General features: G+C 34.6%; 1 long non-coding RNA gene across 3 annotated transcripts; it reads right to left on the bottom strand.

Moving 5' to 3' along the window:
- Positions 1–1,156: 1,156 nt before the first annotated feature.
- Positions 1,157–18,349, bottom strand: LOC145107741 (uncharacterized). 3 transcript variants are annotated; one of them, XR_013707947.1, is made up of 5 exons: positions 17,832–18,349; positions 17,462–17,524; positions 17,252–17,386; positions 17,038–17,109; positions 1,157–1,326 (listed from the first exon to the last, which is right to left on the bottom strand). It is a non-coding gene; the product is annotated as an uncharacterized LOC145107741 (long non-coding RNA). The 3 variants fall into 3 exon arrangements; XR_013707950.1 differs by lacking the exon at positions 1,157–1,326 and adding an exon at positions 16,723–16,941; XR_013707949.1 differs by lacking the exon at positions 17,038–17,109 and having other exon boundaries at positions 17,832–18,347.
- Positions 18,350–20,259: the final 1,910 nt, after the last annotated feature.

Here is a 20,259-nt window from a genome sequence, read left to right as displayed (position 1 = left end):
CAGCGGCTGGCAATGGGTTCCTTAGACCCAATGAACATCGGGGCTCCACAAGCCTTGAAATCCCAGAACGAGAGAGTTTGTACCCCTAACTGCCCAACCGCGATCTCGGCCGGAAAAGCCCTGAGACGCTCGTCCATAAGCTCCATGATACCCTCCTTGATGGTACCGAAGATAACCGAGGCGGCCTCCATAACACCATAAGCAATCTCTGATGTGATGAACTCGCAAAACCGCTCATCGATCGGTTATACACCAGAGCCAAAACCAGAACTAGAAGCTCCTCCTCGAGTGATCACCATACTAAAATACGACATCCAAATGATTAAGTTAAACTCCAGGGAATTCTTACTCAACAAGATCCTTAGAATCTTCGAGATCGTCCTTAAATCGAGTACATATCCCGTTCTTTCAGTAGTATGAGCCCAATACTACCCTCTACATCTATCCGTACTTTCCTCAAGAATCCTCCTAAATCCTCTAATTCACCTCACCAAATCCAGAAATACACAATCCTTATGCTAAGCAGCATACAAATCCCATTATGGCACTCCCTAGGCTTTCCTAAGAATCCTCTACTCACTTGCCTCTGTAACACTAGGAATCTCTACCAACACCGCTGGTTGCCTTATGCATGCAAATTATACACAAAATGGGACCACATAGACTATTGAATCAATGATTCTACCCTAAGCCCGCAACTAAACAAAGAATAAGAAATAAGGCTAAACCAATCATTCAAGGGCTATATGATCCTAAACGTATACAATTTTTAAAGCATACACTTAGCAATTAACTGAGCTGATATAAATCCCGACTGATATATAGCATCCAATCCCCTTAGGCTATAAGGCATCACACAAATCCAAAAATTCTAGCATACAATTCTTAAAGGTATCCTTAGCCCTAACCCTAGTGTGCAATTCACATAACAGGCATACTAGCCATAATACATGGGTATGATTATTTTCGGAATCACTTACTTTATTTTGGCTAATTGCTCGCATCATACCCCCCTTTTTTCGTAAAATATTTTTAGGAAATTCATTTTTCTTTTGAAAAGATTATCAATTCCTAAGGTTGAGTTATGACACACCCAAGAGCATGCTTGAATCCCTCAAACCAATGCTCTGATACCAACCTGTAACATCAAAAAAAATTGTGATAAAACTTTTCAATTTAAAATCATCAATTCCATACATCAAGTTTCTCAAAATCAATCACAATACAGTATATAAAAATCATCAGAGTAAAATAGTTATAAATGCAGAATCATGAAGGGGATGTTGTGCGATCACACCAGGACCTTCCCTTTCGAACTGGAAGTACCTGAAAATGTTAAACCATAAAGTCGTAAGCACAAAGCATAATGATTTCCCTAAAATGCAACATACCATACATACAAATGTCATGGGCTACCCCCATGGTCTTTTCCCAGGAATGTATGGGCTACCCCAAGGGTCTTACTGTTGGATTAGATGTCTAAGCTCATAACGATTATTGGTATGTACTCGACCCGAGAGTAGCATGGTCCATTTGGGTTGCATAACACCAGGACAATTTGTTAGGATGGACTCTTGAGAGAATATTATATATGATTTATTAATATATTATAAGTTCTAACATATTAATATGAAATCATATGTTTTAATTAGTATTGATCAAGAATTAATTTGGAATTAATTTAGTGATCAAAAGAGACTAATTAAATCTATGGGGACTAATTATGGTAATTGGTTATATTTATATGTGTTGTGCTTATGATCCATATTGGACCAAGTTTATGTATGGATACATAAATAGTTGGGCCACATGAACCATGGATCATAAAACCCATGGGTATGGATTTGGTTTATACCCATGACTCTTGGAATCCCACATATAAATATAAGCTCCATAACCTAAAAACGCATACTTCTAGTTCTTGGAGTTCATGGAGGTGTTTTTGGTGCATGAAAATTCTCTCTCAAGAGTCACCTTTGTCCTAGGTGAGTTGTGATTCCATTTGAGGTGCAACAATTGGGGCACTAAGTTCTTAAAGGCCAAAGTCTTCCTAGCAACATCAACAACATCAAGAGGTATGTCTAAAACTTATATTATTATACATATGTTATTTGTATGCTAGTTGTAGGCTTAAAGCTTTGGAAACCATATGCATGTATAATTAGAGAAAACATATATCCAAAGCTTTTAGGGTTGTATGTGCACCATAGAATGTTGTAGTATACAAAACCCAACAGTGGTATTAGAGTCAGGTTTTTTTCCATCATACTTGATGCTACTTGTTTTCAAAGCTTGAAAAAAATCATTTTTTGGATTCTGCATGATCACCACGAGGTGGTAAAATTTACCACAAGGTGGTGACGGGTCTGGCAGATTTTTGGATTTCTTGGCTTAATTTGGATTTGGATAATTACTATAAAATGTTTTCTTGATAAAAATTTGATTTTATGTTGTGAAAATAATTATCCTCATCCAAATAAAATATAATTGTCATAATTTTAATATTTGTATTAGTTTATATGTTTATGCTAATTTCTTGAAAATTGATAATATGAATTATCTTGTTCTTATGAGTTAGTTTAGATTAATAGAAAAATTATGTGATAATTGGTTTTCGATTGAAATTGATCTTTAAGTTGTTCATAATATGAGTTTTTGTAACTTGTCCTCAAGTTATATGAAAAGTCTCATTTATGAATTTTAAAACTCATAAAATTTCCATAAGTTATGAAAATGAAGAGTCTCGTTTTTAAATGTTTTTAAAGACTTCCATAACTTGTTCTCAAGTTATGGAACTTGAAGGGTTTTTTCATTAAACTACTTTAAACTCATAAGTTATGGAAACCAAAAGTTTTTTGAATTGTTCAAAACTTACCCTCAAGTTTTGAAATTTGTAAAGTTACCCCCCCCCCCATGTATACTTTAATTCCCACCCTTAGAATTTTAATAGTTTAAAATTCAACCCTTATTGTAATATACACGTTTCAGTTATCGTGTTATGTAATTTTAAAAATGAATAATATTATGAAATATTATGTGATATTGATCGTTGAGTTCTAACAGATAGTTTTTACTAGAATTAAAGTAAAACTATGTTTAGAATCGTTCAGAAAGTGATGGGAAATCTTATGAGATTCCAATCAAATGTCAGCTATTGAAATTAACGAAAATATAAAGTTGAAAATAAGTAATTATAATGTTGAAAGTTGTAAAGAATCTCGTTAGAAACATTTAGGCGAAAACCACATTGAAATCTGAGTTATAACGAAGAAGTTATGACTCATTAAAGTTTCGCGACATAACCGGCACGACGCCATATGACGTAAAAAGTGAGTTTTCGATAAACTACTTTTTATCCTTAGTGATCTAAATGAAAGTCATAGTATTCGTTAAACCGAGAATTTTCATAAAAAGAACGTCCAAATCTGACTTCGTATGAGGAAGTTATGATTTTTCTAAGATTCGGCGTAGCAGTATACAGCTAAAAACTCGAAATAAAGATCGAGTGAGTTTTAGCCGACATAGCCTAAATGAGAATTGAAGGTCTCGTTAATAGTAGTACAACGATAAAAAGACAGACGAAAACAGGCGTCGGACAAAGAAGATATAAATTTTTAACGGACTTTTCCTGTCCCGGCCTGTTAAAAATATAATATTAAAAATGAAATCAAAACTAGCCGACGGAGTCTAAACGAAAGTTGTAGAGTATTATCTCACCTACGCATGGATATAAAGAACGTAAAAAACGGAGCTCGTATGCAAAAGATATGGATTTTAGAAGTTTAGAAAATCAGCTCGTGTACATAAATACGCCTAACGTACTCATGTTTGTGATCCGGAGCCGGCCACGTCAACACCTTCTTCGCATACACCACGTGTCAGACAGGTTCAACACGTCTGATGCCACACATCACGCTACGTGCAGCGTACCCGGGGTACGCCTAGCATACTGAGCCACAATGCGTTACGCCCCGCGTACCAAGTGTTACGCCCAACGAAGAGATTAACAGGGTAGTACGCCCGCGTACATGAGAATTACGCCCAACATAATTCGTGTTTTGGCCCCTATAAATAGAAAACGATGGTTGTCGTATTTTTGTTTAGAATTCTCTCATTTTACACCCTCTACTCTCTCTCAATTTACCCTAACACCCCCCGAAGCCAAGAAATCATCCCCGACACCCGAAGCAAGTCCCGACGCTCCGAAGTTCCCAAGAAAATCATATTTCCAATTGAAACTCTACCCGCGAAAGGTCCAGTTTTCAACTAAAATCCCCGGATTCGTCACAGAAAGTCATATTTAGAGTCAAAGTGCTGCCCAAATTAATACTTTAATCCCCGGTTATTTCACGGTGAGTTCAATATAGGGACAATTGTATGTTATGTGTTATATATTCAATGTACTTTCCTGTGTTATATCGGATTTATGCCTTTGGCCATGTAGAGCATGACTCATATAACTTCTGGTATTGGCTTTGTGCCTTTGGCCATGTAGAGCATGACTCGTATAACTTCTGGTATTGGCATAGGGCTATGTAGGGTTGAAAGCCTGTATATTCTAGCAAAAATGATAATATGAAATTGTATATTATGTGCCATTTGGGTTGAAGCTTTATTAATGTATATCAAGTATTGAAATTATTATGTCCCATTGATTGTAAATCATTGAATCAGATTGTTGGTTGATATGGAAAGTCTGTCATTTGATACACATATGCCTTTATTGTTCTTTGTCCCTCTTTGCTTCTGTCATATTGAAATGTATATGGCATAGCGTTATATTGTAACTGTTATTGAACTCACTAAGCATCACCCGCTTATCCCTCTCAATGTTTAAACTATTGCACGCGATAAGCATCTAGTATAGTCATGTACTGGTAGAAGATGTAGAATAGATAATATTATAGCTTTTGTATTTACTGTTGGAAGATTTAAAATAGTTTATACTATTACTTTTATACTTGGGTTTACGTTTGTATAAAAGTTTTAATATCCTGGGTAGTTATGTAATATACTAAAACTTAGTCGGTTTGTATCCAGTCTTTTGTAACCAAATTATCAATGTAAAATATTATTTTATAAATATGCATGTAGTATGTTTGGAGTTATAATGTTAAATAAGAAAAGAGGTCCTTTCACATATACTATTATAATATTATATGTTTAATATTTGTATATATGTATAAGAACAAAGTCAGTCTTACCGTTAGTAGGCCTCATTCACGAAGCCGGTCTATAAGGGGGGTATAAGGTTACTGCCTATAAAATGGCAGTTTAATGGGTGTCCACTCTCACCCACCGCTTCCTTGACTGGTGGAGGGTCGTTAGCCGAACGGGTAGGACAGGACATTAATTCTCCCTTCATTAAAAGTATAATGATAAATATAAAGTAACTAAACTTTATTAAATTCCCAATCTTAGTTACTTTAGGAAAATGTGAATTTGGTGCTAACCCATGAAATTGCACTTTGCACCTTGTTATGTCGTTAGTGGAGCGTGTGTGGTTAACCGGCACACTAATCTGGGACTGACAATGTGTGGCAAAGGGTAGCTTGATGTTAATCATAGATCAATAGAGCGTGTGTGGTTAATCGGCACATTGATTAGGTGGTTGTAACAGTGGGTGTACCAAGCTAATTTGCATGGTTATTCACTCCTTGTTTGTGATCCTCGGCATCCCAGTCACAAACTTGAAGGGCACAATCGAGATTTAAACATGTCATTGAATAGTTCAATGAATCTCAAAAGATCTAGGAGTTTCAATTCATTTAAAACCTAATGTTAAGTTTCATTTTTCATGGTGGAAATTGGTAAATCGTCATTTACCTACCTTCAAATATTTTGTAGTTGGATTACAGCATCCCTCTTCCAAGTTATAAAAGATTGTGTTGGGTCCTAGCCTTAATATTTCATATTGGGTGTTATATTAAGGACTTAAATCAACTAAACTTGAATTTCTCCCTCATAGATGTCTAGTTATGACAACTATGGTCTTCCTTATCCTTTTGGATAAAGCTATCCTAATGAAGATGATATCCCAAATGGTGATCAAGGTGAAAGATTAATCCCTTTGTTGTGCATTAATGGGACTGGAAATCATACTTCACTTCCTCCACCTCCTCCAATTATTCTCCCTAACCAACAAGTTCTTGAAAAGTTCAAGGTCACTCAGTCCCTATTGGCAAGCAGTGTCTATATGTACTCATATCTCGGAGATCAAGTCACATATTGACAAGTTGGGAGAGTTGGGTATCGAAGTCTCAAGGAAGTTGACTATTGACTGGTTTCTTCAATCGCTTTCCGAGTCATATAGTGAGTTCATTAAGGACTACTATGTGAAAGACCGCGACATGACCCTTATCGATCTTACCTATTTGCTTGTTGTTGTTGAATCAGCAATGATTTGGAGCACTGGTAAAGCAAATTTGATTGGAAGATCTACTTCCCAAAGTTTCATGGACATTGACAATGGAAACATTTGAAGTCCAGAAAAGTCTCTCTTCCCAATAGAAAGGGATCGGTCATAGTCAACCCGGTTGACCAAATGGTAAAGAGAAAAGCTAAGTCTGAGATAATCCCATTTACCATTACTAAAGAGTCCATATGTTTCTATTTCCAAAAGAAGGGGCATTGGTTGCGAAGCTGCCCTATTTACCTGAAAGTTCACTAGGATGGTAAAAGTCAAAATTTTGACTATGCTTCAGGTAAAGTCCACTATCTAACTCTATTAAGGAAAGATTCTCATTACCCAAGTTTCAATTGGATAGAAACTTGGAATCATGCAACTTGTATTATATGATGAATGAAAACTTTCATCTTTGGGAAATTAAGACTAATTCCTTGTTCACATGTATATGTGAGTCAAGTGAAAGACTAGGAGATCGGGTACACTTGGTCGTGCGCTGATCAGGTCCACCACAAAGAACGATAAGGCTATTCGTCATTATTTCCTAAACTTTAGTAAATATGGTTGTGCTTATAAGTTTAAGTATAATTCTGAAACATTGGAAAAGTTTCAATGTATGGCAGGACGAATGAGAAGAATCAAATTAGGCAGAAAGATAAAAGTTTCTCCAATCTGAAAAGATGGGAGAGTACTTCAGTATCATGTTTTATGATCATCTTAATGATTAGGAATAACCATATCACAATTGATCCTCTAAGGACATCTTAGTGCATTTGTTTGACTAAGAAGAGGAATCGTGAATTGTTGAAATGGTTAAATCAAAAGATGAATCATACTTCGTTCCAAAATTGAGTCTTAGAGTAACACTTCAAGATCGAGCCTTGAATGACATAATGTTGAGAAGGTTTAAAACACTTATCAAATATAGAGTAAAATGTTTTCTACTCTTGTACATTTGAAATTGGTGAGTTGTGATGTTTTCGATAAAACAAAGACCAACTAAGGCCAATTGTGCGAAGTGTTTTTCTTGATAAGAATCTGCACTACCTCTTGAATATTTTTTTGTCAAGGAATGATTATTGACAAGAGAATCTTATATGTCAAGAGGTCAGTGGGAGTCTTAAAGATCTTGAAAAGTTTCAAGAACTAATCAAGGGTATTGTTTATCACTAGCACACGACTTGAGGTTTATAACCTATCGTGTTCACATATTCTTGTTTTGGTGCCCATTCCAGTTAAAGTTGGCTATGCATGTGAGTTCTATGAGTTCTCAGTTGTTTGCATAACTAATTGGAAGCAATGGTAGGCCCTTGTGCTGCCAAGTGGCAAGAAGTTAAGATTGAACAAGTTCAGTCCATATGAGTTTGGATTTGTCACTAACCTCCTCTTGTGGTTATGTTTTTGACAAATTCACATGGATAGGAACACATACACCATAAAATCTAAGTGTCATAAGGTTTCTCTTCGATTCATGAAAATGATGGTGAGGAAACGCTTTCACTAAGTAGATTTTAAGGAGATATAAATTGTGATATTTGCATTCTCAAATTCAATTATGATTATGACATCCCTTTTCATAATTTGAATTGTGAGCAATGGCAAAAGTCTAAACATTTGAGACTATGATTACGGCATCCCTTTTGATAGTTCTAAAATTGTTTAGACACACATGTGAGCTATATAAGGAAAGGTGTATGATTTTGATAAAGTCTTATCAAAGAATTTCGTATCAGAAATCTGAACTTTGGTAAGAAAGTCAATAAAGTATTGATTTCTAGAAGTCCAGCTGATTTCTGAGTACATGTCAAAGCTAGTGGGAGCATAAGTGTTATGCTAATAAGGATGTAATTATTATGCTAGTGGGAGCATAATCAATTATGGTAAATGTTGCAAGTTAGCAATGTTAATTATACAAAACAAAAGTTTCAATTTGCAAAGTTGCAGGGTTTGAAAAGTTGTTTTGCTATAATTAAGGGAGATGAAATTATACTTCATTCCAATTCTAACAGCTTAGATTGAGATTTTAATCACATTTAGTCAAGTATATATATGAATGTTATGTTGGAATGGTTCAACATAAGGAAATTCTATATATGGAAATGTTAATTGCGTTCTCAAAATTCGATTATGATTACGACATCCCTCTTCATAGTCCGAATTGTGAGAACATTGCAGATAAAAAAAATTATAGCAAAAGACTGGTCTAGGATCATGTCTTTATATGAGACCTTATGAATCGTATCCCATATGCTTCGGGTATAGGATCGATTGCATATGCTATAATATTTATATGTGTTCTGAATTTTCCAAATGTCTAGGGCATTAAGAGGGAAAAAGGACCAGAACTGTATATGACTAAAATGATTATGCAATTGTCAAGGACAATCTGAGGTTTACCAAAGATTGGTTGCTCATGGACAGTTGGAAGTATGGTGTAAATTTTGGAAGGACCATATTGACATATTCTGAAAAGAGGCAACTCTTGTTCAGAAGTGATAGTCAAAATGGGAATATGGAAATGTTTCTATAGGTGGAAGTTATTCTTTAAATCTGTGTAAGATTAGAAAACTTAATGCAAGAAAAATGTTCAAAGGAATGTACTTTGAATGTGAGACTTCGTTTCCATGGAATTGCTCTCCATTGGAATACTTTGTAATGTCCGTTGCCGAGTCTTTGTGACTTTTGTGCATAGTCATTACAAGAGGATCATTGCTTATAAGTTTAAAATCTAACAGATTTCAGTAAATGGCAAAGAATCTCAGACTCTTACATTTGTCATAAGGATTTGGAATTGTGAAATGAGCATCATTGAAATGTTTTCAATTGATCTATACCACAATGAAAGGACCATAGGTAAACATAGTGTGCATGCTTGTAGCATGGGACAACTATTGTTTAAGTTCAAGTATTAAGTTGATTATTTGAAACATTATACAATGAATAATGAGTAATCAATATGACTCAAAAGTTTTGCGGCCATATATGATTAGTATTATTCTTGTGTTTCACCTTGCATGTTTTTACTTGCCGGATAACTAGGTTATTCAAACCGTCCACAGTCGATCATACTTTGGAAGTAGGTATTGAGGCAAGACTGTCATGAATGGGTCTGTAGTATGTCTAGATGTTTTAGACATAGCTGTAGTATTCATGAGTGCTCCTAGAATAAGATTCGAGTATTGGATTAAACCCACGCTCATTTGAATCACTTCATGGATTTTATCACGAGTGATCATGAGACGATAATATCTTATATTCTTCAAACGGAGACGTGTGAGTTGTAGTTTCGAGTCGGTTTCACATTGATATATGTAAACGCATCAATAACTTGGATGTTATAAAACATATTGTTGTGTGTAATTTGATTAGTGAGTACAAGCGAGCATTTGGGTCGAAGTTTATCCGTTACTTTTACCCCATGTGGATAAAATCGATATCTGTGGGCCCCTCGATGATTTAGTGATGACAAACATAAGTGCTCGGCCAGGCCTAGACTGATTTGATTTGTTTAATTAGTCGGTCGTCATAAATCGGAAATCAGGAAACAGCAGATGGACAGAGAGAATGATTATAATTCATGTCTCACTCTATATGATATCTAGAATGCAGGAATATATGATCCCTTATCGAATGGACACGTTATTGACTAGGTCAGAGTTCGACAGCGGCTTTTAAGAGCTACGATTGCTAGTCGGGTTTTGGAGTCGTACTTGCAATAATAGTTTTAGACGTATCCAAGTGGGAGACTATTAGATTATATGTCTAAGCCCATAACTATTATTGGTATGTACTCGACCCGAGAGTAGCATGGTCCATTTGGGTTGCATAACACCAGGAAAATTTGTTAGGAGGAACTCTTGAGAGAATGTTATATATGATTTATTAATATATTACAAGTTCTAATATATTAATATGAAATCATATGTTTTAATTAGTATTGATCAAGAATTAATTTGGAATTAATTTAGTGATCAAAAGAGACTAATTAAATCTATGGGGACTAATTATGGTAATTGGTTATATTTATATGTGTTGGGCTTATGATCCATATTGGACCAAGTTTATGTATGGAGAGATAAAGAGTTGGGCCACTTGAACCATGGATCAAAAAACTCATGCGTATGGATTTGGGTTATAACCATGACTCTTGGAATCCCACATATAAATATAAGCTCCATAACCTAAAAACGCATACTTCTAGTTCTTGGAGTTCATGGAGGTGTTTTTGGTGCATGGAAATTCTCTCTCAAGAGTCACCTTTGTCCTAGGTGAGTTGTGATTCCATTTGAGGTGCAACACTTGGGGCACTAAGTTCTTAAAGGCTAAAGTCTTCCTAGCAACATCAACAGCATCAAGAGGTATGTCTAAAACTTGTCTTTTTATACATATGTTGTTTGTATGCTAGTTGTAGGCTTAAAGCTTTGGAAACCATATGCATGTATAATTAGAGAAAACATAGATCCAAAGCTTTTAGGGTTGTATGTGCACCATAGGATGTTGTAGTATACAAAACCCAACACTTACAACCAAGTGCCATGGGCTACACCCATGGTCTTTCTCTGGAATACCATCGACTACCCCTATGGTTTAACATCCAAGTGTTATTGGCTACCCCCATGGTCTTTCATGCAATTGTCATGGGTTGCCCCCATGGTCTTTCATACAAATGCTACGGGCTACCCCCAGGGTCTTCCATGCAAGTATCACAAAGACAACTCGCATCCTACACAATCCAGTCTCGCATCCTACACAATCCAGTCTCGCATCCTACACAATCCAGTGGGCCGACATTGGTGTCTTCGACCTATAAGTATAATGAGAAGACTCACATATCAGATGATAAACAACTGCTACTACTCTCTCTACCGAAAAAACATATGATATACACCACTTATACTTCCACATAAGGTAAACTCTTAGCTCTCCTTCCAAAACAAGGAGTTTGGCCAAAAGTCAACTCAAGCCAAAAGTCAATGGTTAAAAGTCAATGGTCAAATTCAATGGTCAAAGTTGACTTCAGTTGACTTGCCACATCGTGGCCATCCTTGACCACACAGTGGCCTACAAATGACAAAACAGGCGCTAAATCCCCAGTCGTCGCGTTGTGACAACCTAGAGCCACGCCGTGGGCACTGGGTTCAAAACAGCTTAATGAGTTAAGCCATTAATCACTCAAAATAACCCAAAGATTCATAAAGTTGCAACCTTTATGGGATCTCACCATCCCAACTAACAAGAATAAGGAAAAAATGGGCAAAACACTAGATTTAGTAATCTCGCAACATAAAGGTGGAGTCTTGGATACTTACAAAGGTCCATAAACTTGCTAGGAAGAGGAATGGGAACTTGCCTGATGATCCTTGGCTTACTCTTTCTTTCTCTTTCCTTCAAAATCTCTAAAAAACACCAAAGTAAGCTTCAATAACGGAGCAAAATGAGTTAGAGTTTCTTCAGAGCTAAGGAGGGTGGTGGAGGCTAAGGATGAGCAAAATCTAGCCTCCTCATTCCTTTAAATGGTGCAAAACCCGAAAAATTAGGGTTTAAGACATCAACGGCGACCATACCGTGGCAGATCAAAAGAAACCCACGACCAAAAATGCCTCACCACGTCATGACTATTATCAGAAAACCAAACTTTAATAAAATAAAATGCACATATAAATTCGGATGTTATATTTTTAGTGGCATTTTTTGTATGTCAATGAATGACATATGTTTTTGTAGTGATGGAAGAGTTCATGTGTAGACTCCCACCCAACCCTTCCATATGCTTTGATTCAATTATATGATATCCATATACTAAAATGTCTCCCCTTCTTTTTTTTCCATTGAACCTTCATTTTCATCGCCCACTGCTAAGGGGTGCAATGCTTCCTTTATTGAGAAATATTCATCGTAAATTCATGGGTTGGCGTCTATGAGCTTAGTCATCGTTATATAATAAATTTTGAAAATATATTTATCTAAGCATATACCACCATATATAACCATTTAAGTGAATTGTTCTTGTTAAAATAATGTAGTCAATTGCTAAATTGGGTTTTAATACTCGACACTAATCAAAGTGCTCATGTTAATGGTAATATCAAGGGAAATCTTCGATAAAGTCACAATATTTTGGGTCAGTATACGGTTTAATTTCAAGATTTAGTTTTTGAACAAATAACTTTCGATTATCTAGTTTTATACGATAATCAGTTGAAAAAAATAAGGACTGTTTCGTTAATTTCGGCAAATTATAAAATAATTGGAAATTTTATGTTCAAAAAATAAAAGTTGAGATTAAATTGTAAACTGACCCAACATATTGAGACTTTATCCAAGATTTCCCTAATATCAATATATATTGGATTTCAGAATTTTGGATCGGATAAAATTTATCGATTATTTTTACTTTTTCCGGATATATATAACTATGATAAAATTTTTACGCATAAAAATCAAGATTTTTCAAAATCCGATCGAGATTTTTTTGCATAACCGTTTCAAATTATATTCGGATATTGTAGGACAATATTTTAAAAAACGTATGGACTTTTTTCAAAATTTAAACATTTGGTTGGGCCTCTCTAACTACCCATAGTAACCAGGATAAACTTCGAGATTCTAGGCCTCGGGCCCGGGGTTATGGAGTACACTCGTCACTGGTTGTTTTTCCTTATTGTCAATTAGAAGTAGGGATCTACTCCACTTTCAAATACATACATACATTTGTAATTAAAGTAAACTATATAAAAGTTATTTGTTTGTTAAGGTAACTATGTTGATTTGAAAAATATTGAGGACGTGACTACATTGTAGCAGGAGAATGTCTTATACTTTACAATAACTGAAAACGTATTCATAAATAGCTCTTAATTTAATACCAACAATGTCATTTCGGTTGTAATAGGCAATACTCTGAAAATGGACACATATGCCCATCTCAATTCTTAAATTATGTAATATATTATTCACATACTCATACATCTTAAATGCTACCACAGTCATAAAAAGCATGCATTATCATTACCGTGTCAAACCATGTTATACGCAAATAAACATGCAAAACAGCGACACTTTTCACATATTTTTATTAACTATGTAAATGAAACTTAGCATAAATTGTTCCGTTTGCATGAAATTCATAAACAGAATGCAAGATATGTTTTGCAATTAATCGAGATACTTCACTTAAAGGTGTAACCAATTATATGGTCTACGTCTTTTTAACATATTTTTAATTGGGGAAAATACAGAAAAACACAACCATTTATATACAATATTTAGAAAAATTCTTACATTTTGTTTATATGTTATAAACATTTATATTTTCAATTATCTTTACCCATTTATCCAAATACCTGGTTTTTAAAATAAATTATTTGTTGTTTTGTGATATAAAATTTATCTTTTTCCTTTTTAGGTTAACATGGAAAACAAAAATAAACAATTTTGTCTTTTGTCTATGATAAGACGTAAGAAATAAACTATTTACTCAAACAAACATAAGTGATATCGTTTATTATTTTTCATGTCAATCTAAAAATAACCAATATAAATGTCATACCACAAAACAACTGGTAATTTTTTTTTAAATTAATATTTAAATAAATCTGAAAGGTATCTGAAACTATAAAGGTTTATCTGTGTATAAAAAAAGTATAAAAGTTTTTTAAAATACCAATAAATAAATTGTTGTGTTTTATATATTTTGCTCATTTAAATCTTTACTTCTAATAAAAGAGTACTAAAACCGTCACTTGTCATTTTTTCCATGCATCCGGATTTTTTTCTCCCGCTCATTTTTTACCAAGTAAAATTACCAATCTACCCTTTACCTTTTCTTTATTGATTTGGAAATCATCCATCGTTAACATTTGAATCCTATTAAATCAGCAAATGGTTCCTACAAAATTGCAAAAGGCGAATTTTTAAGACTAATTAGGAAAATGAGAACCAATTTCATGGCAATCCATTCCAAAATTAATGTTCTCTCTCTCTCTCTCTCTCTCTCTCTCTCTCTCTCTCTCTCTCTCTCTCTCTCTCTCTCTCTCTCTCTCTCTCTCTCTCTCTCTCATGTAATTCTAAACCCAAATAAGAAGCATCAATGACGCCATGGAAGGTATAGTAGGAACCATCCAATGCTATCACCACTATCAGAGAACCTTACATCATCTCTCTTACTCTCTCGATTTACAAAAGTAAGTACATCTGGGTTATTTTTGTTTTTCTTCCTTTCTGAAGAGAGGTCCAATTTGGGTTTTTAATGATTTTCTCATTTTCTTTTGCCTAGAACATCTGCTTCTGGTGTAAGTGGTGTAAGTGCGATGTGTCTGGAAACTCGGGATCGTAAATGGATTCGAGTATTCTAGTATTACATTGAACCAAGAATTTCATATATGCCGAGCTTCTTCAAGATAACATCCATAGCTATTGTTACCCAAAACTTATGAGTGTCTTTCACAATTTCAAGTCATGTTTAACACTTGCTCAATATGGGTGTTCTTATGTTTTAAATATTTTCAATCTTATTGCTTCCTATAGGCATACATGATTAAACTGTTTTGGATTAAGATATAAATTAAATATTGTTTATTGTTGTATATATTTCTTCAGTTATGTATTCATATATGCAGGATCTAAGTCGTATGAATGACGAAATATGTGGGCTTGAACATGTAATTGTGCAAATACCACATCCATGGCGACCAAGGTTTTATCGATTGATTAACCCCCATAATATATCTCCACCCGTGTTGTGTAGAATTAGGTTATTAAACATAAATTTTGGATTTCTTTTTTTAGGTTTTTAGTTTCCATGAACACCCTGTTTGACAAAATGCCTCTATGACCAACATATTTTGTATATATTTTTTGTTGCTATGGTCCATCTTTGAAGAAGGGAAAATGACTTACGCCCAACGAACTTTCTAAACCACTCTAAAAAGCCTAATCATATTTTGTCTGTTAAAAAAAACTCAACGAACTTAACCTGTTATCTAAAAAAGCCCAACTAAGTTACACTTTTGTTCAATTCTATGGAAGTCAAAAAAGAGAAACAAATGGCGTGGCTTATTACCATATCAGGAAAATGACTTGTAAGACCAACAAAGTTTCCAAACCATTCAGAAAACCACAATCATGTTTTGTCTATTAGAAAAACCCAACGAACTTAACCTTTTGAACATACAAAACATGATTCGAGTTTTCTAAACGGTTTGTAAACTTCGTTGGGCTTTTTTAGACAAAAGGTTAAATTTGTTGGGTTTTCTTGAACAGAAAAAACATGATTGAGGTTTATTGAACGGTTTGAAAACTTCGTTGGGCTTGTAATTCATTTTCCCATCTTTCAACGATTCATTCTTTTTTTCTAATATTACATGTTTTTGTTTTCTAAAAATATTGATTTATTTCTCAGTTGCAAGGACTTTGGTCAGTGTAAGTGTACATATATGACGATGGTGATAGGTTCTGGTGTGTTATCTCTTGCATATTTTATTGCTTAATTAGGTTGGATAGCATGTACAATGGTTTGTAACTCTCTCTTGCATTACTTACTGCACCTCCACCCTTCTAACTGATGCTTACCGTTCACCAAACCAATGTTTAGGAAGCATAACATCGACGTGGATGTGGTTCAAACCAGTTAAGGTACCAAATATGTATTTTATCATTTTATATCATCAAGTATTTGTAAAAAAAACTTATGTTTAATGACAAGGGTAAAATTGTCATTTTGGTAGAGGAAAAGTAGGTGTAATTATTGAAGATAACTCAATATGTGAAGCTTGTCGGGGTTACCATGGGATAAACAATCATGTCTTCTATAAGCATAGAGTAAGTAAGCAAATGTATATATCAAACTTAAGATGGAGAACATTTCAAGCATCGGATACATTCCTTTTGCTTATGCCTACTCAACTATTCTCATTAAAATTCAGGTTCTCTTTTTTTTAGTTATTTTTTTGGTTTAAACACTTGTATAATTAAAATTTACATATAGATAAGTATGACAGTTTAACTTATCAATCATTTTTAAAACATCTCTTAATATGAAAATATAAGAAATTTTTTAATATCATGAATAATATAAAAAACACATTTTCTTATTATTGCTAGGGCTGTTTATTATTTGGATAAAACCGAATTGGACAATTGGACAATTTGGATTGGACTATTTGGTTTGGATATTCGGATCTTTGGATTGGTTTTCAACAAAACCGAATTATTATTATTATTTGTATAAAGTTTATCTAAGGAACTAACTATGACAGGTTTTTTATTTTTGAAAATTATAAAAGAGGATAAAAAATCATACTTATAGTTATAAAAAATATAAAATATAAAGTATATATTACATGGTCATAATATTTTATAACATTTGAGGTTTATTTTATTTTCAAATTTTTGACAATTACTTTTAAACTAGGGAAGGATCCCGTGTTGCGGGTGTAGTGTTAATTAGTGTTAGTATGTGGGACAGTTTCGTAAATGTTTTATTAATTTAGATGTTCAACACAAATGATAAACAATCATCTGGCATCAACATCATCCTGCACACATGTCAATATAGAAAGAAAAAATTACAAAAAAGAGTTAAGAAAAATTTGAAATAAGTAAAATGTTTTTGTTACAAATACTGAACATACCTTAAAGTCTAGGAGTAATCCAAATACAACATGATAAGCTGGATCTTCAATGTTATCCACAACAAATAGGAACTCCAAGGGGCCATCATAATTATCCATATATTATCAATCATCATACGTACTAATAAAAATTAGAATAAAATATATATATATATATATATATATATATATATATATATATATATATCTCCAGCTTTAAAGTTCAAAGTAACACCTGTATTCTCTAGTTGTTCAGATTGTGTTCACCGAAGCCTTTCAAGGGCATTACAAAAGTGACAGCTGGCACTTCCATCTGTTTTGAGTGCCCAAGATCATGAAGATCATGGCTAAGGAATCCAAACTCATAGACCTGTATAAATAAATCTGAAGTAAATGCAAAGTGATAATCTAGGAGCAGATTCTCAAATTTCTATTCTTTATTCACCTTCAAATAAAACAGAGTCTGCAACACTTCCTGCAACTGTTGCAACAGCAGCGAAGAGACCAGCTGTAAGTCAAGATTGTTGAAGATGATACAAAGTCATTCATCTATTATTATTATTATTATTATTATTGGATCTTAGGGCAAAGGATATCTTGTGGAGCCGGTGAATTAATGAATACCCTTTGAAAAGCTTAAAGCACCGATGCAAAAAGTCCCAAAACCATGAACCCAACTAAAATCCAAATTACTGGTTACAGATGTTAAACAGAGCACACCCAACAAAATAGATGAATAGGATTGCGTTAAAATGAAGAACACGGTCTGTGGTCTTTTGAATGGATTTGAAGAAAATAATTGAAGTGGATGTTACCTGAATCAATCGGTCGTCTCCTTCTCCAGAGTTGCCAATTCCAATTTTTGTCCAGCAGCGAAGGCAGTAACGAAAGAGCAAAGTGAGACGCTCGATTTTTCTTCGTCTGCGATGATTGAGGAAGTTGGGGATGGAAATCGGGAAATCGTCGGGAAAAGGCGCCGACAGTGGCCGATAATGGTGGAGTGTAACAATCGATGTATGTGAAGCTGCTGAAGACGGAAACATGAAAGGTAAAATCGATCTACAGTCGGTGGAAATCGAAGTAAAACATAAGATAAACCCCAGGGAAGACAGATAATCGGTGAGGTGGTGGTTTGACTTTGGAGAAGATAGAAGCCAATACCATTCCCCATCTAACCCTGGAGCCTCTCGCTTTCAAGTCGAAGGATTCACATATGAGCGGAATAGCCTGCAAAATCAATGCTTCAAGAAGAGAGAGACAGTAAAGGATATGGATGGCGGTGGAAGATAGAAGGAATATTGAAGAAAGTCGTGAAGGAAACGTGGAAGGATATGGAGATAAGTATTTGAGCATCACAGGTGCGAACATAACACGTAAGGATCTTCACCAGGTCCAAGGACACGTAGCAAGGCATTGACTACTCCACCTGAGAAAAAGATGGATAGAATAGAAAAAGGAAAACAACAAATAAAGATGGTCCAATAGGAAGAAACTCCTGTTCTCCAAGGAGTTTAGAATTAGTATGTATATATAATAATGTATCTTTTATAAAATGTATTCTTTTAGTCATAAATTAATTTTTTTTAACGAAAAAGTCCTAAAAACCGGTAAAAGTTTGTATTTTGACTTTTTTAACCGGTTGAAACCGGTAACAAATTAATTTGAGACTATTTCGTAAACTGACCTAAAATATTAAAACTTTTCTGCAAAAAAAATATTATGATTTTTCTGCAAATAGAAACTTTATTATTATTATTATTATTATTATTATTATTATTATTATTATTATTAAAGTATAAATAAGTATACTATTTTTTTAAATTCGTTATTATTAATATTGTTAATAATACATATAAATACGTTTAAATGAAAAAAATATTTGTAACTTCCCAAAAATTAATAGTAAAATTTTTATTTTTAAAGCAATAAACCATACAAAAAAGTTGTTCCAAAAGTGATTAAAGTGAGTATACTATTCAAACATCAGAGTAAAGATCATAAGTTGCCAATGCGGAACACTCTGGGGGATGTTGTGCAGTCATGTCAGGCCTTTCCCTTTCGTATCAGAAGTACCTGAAACCATAAACATAAAACCGTAAACACAAAGCTTAGCGAGTTCCCCAAAATACCACATACAATAGAGAATGCTACGTGCCAACCATAGTCTTGCTATTATGCCATGAGCCGTATCATGGTCTTTCATTGCCAGGTCGGGGGCCAAAACCCTGTGTCTTACAGACAAGTACCAAGAGCCACCTTTTGGTATTCCATGCAAGTATCACAAACACCACTAGCATACCACACATAATTGGCAGGGTCTGATACCTGGTCTTTCATACAGTTTGTCGGGTTCCACCTTCAGGTCTTTCATACAAATGCCTAGGGCCACCCCTGGTCCTCCTATATAACATAAACCAATGGGCCGACATTGGTGCCTTCGACCCACGTGTATAGTAAGGAGACTCACATGAATCACAAAGCTGACTAACACTTAACTCAGAACCGTGCCGACCACAACTAACTGCTCTCCTGCCAAAAGATGGGTGCTTAACACCTCCTATCAATCCACACAAGGTAAACCCTAAGTCTACCTTCTAAAAAATAGAATTTTGACCAAAAGTCAACCCATGCCAAAAGGCAACAGTCGAAGTCAAAGTTTCAACATCCCAATGTCAAATTATCCATTCTCACGTCGTGACTAGTCTTTGGTCACGTCGTGAGATCTTACTCGATCTGATTCCAACTCATCCCGACTGAACTGAGTCAACTCGGACATGAAAAGTCATAGGAGCATACCTCACGTCGTGAGAGCCTCCTCCCACGTCGTGAGCTCCAAGAAGCTAACCAAAAACAGGGTCATTCAAACCTCACATTGTGAGCGCCATGTCTCACGTCGTGAGATCAGTCTGAATCCAAAAGTCCAACTTTTAAGTCATGAATCTGTTAAGCCTTGAACTCTGACTTTCCAGAAGGTCTTATAACTCCATAATGCACTGGAAAGTCGATGCTTTTAAGACATATATGTCTAATACATGTCTAGATCTTATTTAAGTCAAAAGTTGAAGAAAAGACATCCAACTTTCATGCAAGGTTCCCAAAAGTCAACCATTCACTAGATCTGAACTCCATATCACTCTTAAGACCCTAATAACTCATAAAGTTGCCAACTTTATGGTTTCCATCCATCAAACTTACACAACCAAGAAGAAAAGTGGGACAAAACCTAGATCTAGCCTTATAGAA

The sequence above is a fragment of the Lactuca virosa genome, chromosome 4 (assembly GCF_052849685.1).
Source record: "Lactuca virosa cultivar CGN04683 chromosome 4, Lactuca_virosa_CGN04683_v6, whole genome shotgun sequence".
NCBI lineage: Eukaryota > Viridiplantae > Streptophyta > Magnoliopsida > Asterales > Asteraceae > Lactuca > Lactuca virosa.
Note: the sequence above shows the minus strand (reverse complement) of the source record. Positions and strands in the feature narration are given on the sequence as shown.